Consider the following 955-nt stretch of genomic DNA (forward strand, 5'->3'; position numbering starts at 1 on the left):
TGTAATAGCACCCGAGATATCACCAGATATATATTGGATTTTTCGCTGACCCTGAGTGTCCGGCCCGATGGGACGGTGGTTGTCTCGGCCCCTGGTGGTCGGAGGTCGTTCCCGCTGCACAGATGCATGCGCCAGGGCCTCCTACAGACAATGCACTTTGATTTATTGCGCTTTCTGTAATAGCACCCGAGATATCACCAGATATATATTGGATTTTCCCCTGACCCTGAGTGTCCGGCCCCATAAGACTGTGGATTTCTCGGCCCCTGGTGGTCCGAGGTCGTTCCCGCTGCACAGATTCATGCGCCAGGGCCTCCTGCAGATAATTCACTTTGGTTTATTGCGCTATCTCTAATAGCATCCGAGATATCACCAGATATATATTGCATTTTCCCCAGACCCTGAGTGTCCGGCCCCATGAGACTGTGGTTTTCTCGACCCCTGGTGGTCCGAGGTCGTTCCCGCTGGCCCGATTCATGCGCCAGGGCCTCCTACAGACAATGCACGTTGATTTATTGCGCTATCTCTAATAGCACCCGAGATATCACCAGATATATGCTGGATTTTTACATGACCCTGAGTGTCCGGCCCCATGTGTCGGTGGTTTTCTCGGCCCCTGGTGGTGAGAGGACGTTCCGGCTTCACAGATTCATGCGCCAGGGCCTCCTGCAGATAATTCACTTTGGTTTATTGCGCTATCTCTAACAGCACCCGAGATATCACCAGATATATATTGCATTTTCCACTGACCCTGAGTGTCCGGCCCCTTGAGACTGTCGTTTTCTCGGCCCCTGGTGGTCCGAGGTCGTTCCCGTTGCACAGATTCATGCGCCAGGGCCTCCTGCAGATAATTCACTTTGGTTTATTGCGCTATCTCTAATAGCACCCGAGATATCACCAGATATATATTGGATTTTTCCCTTACCCTGAGTGTCCGGCCCCATGAGACGGTGGT

This window comes from Nomia melanderi, unplaced genomic scaffold, assembly GCF_051020985.1.
Source record: "Nomia melanderi isolate GNS246 unplaced genomic scaffold, iyNomMela1 scaffold0014, whole genome shotgun sequence".
NCBI lineage: Eukaryota > Metazoa > Arthropoda > Insecta > Hymenoptera > Halictidae > Nomia > Nomia melanderi.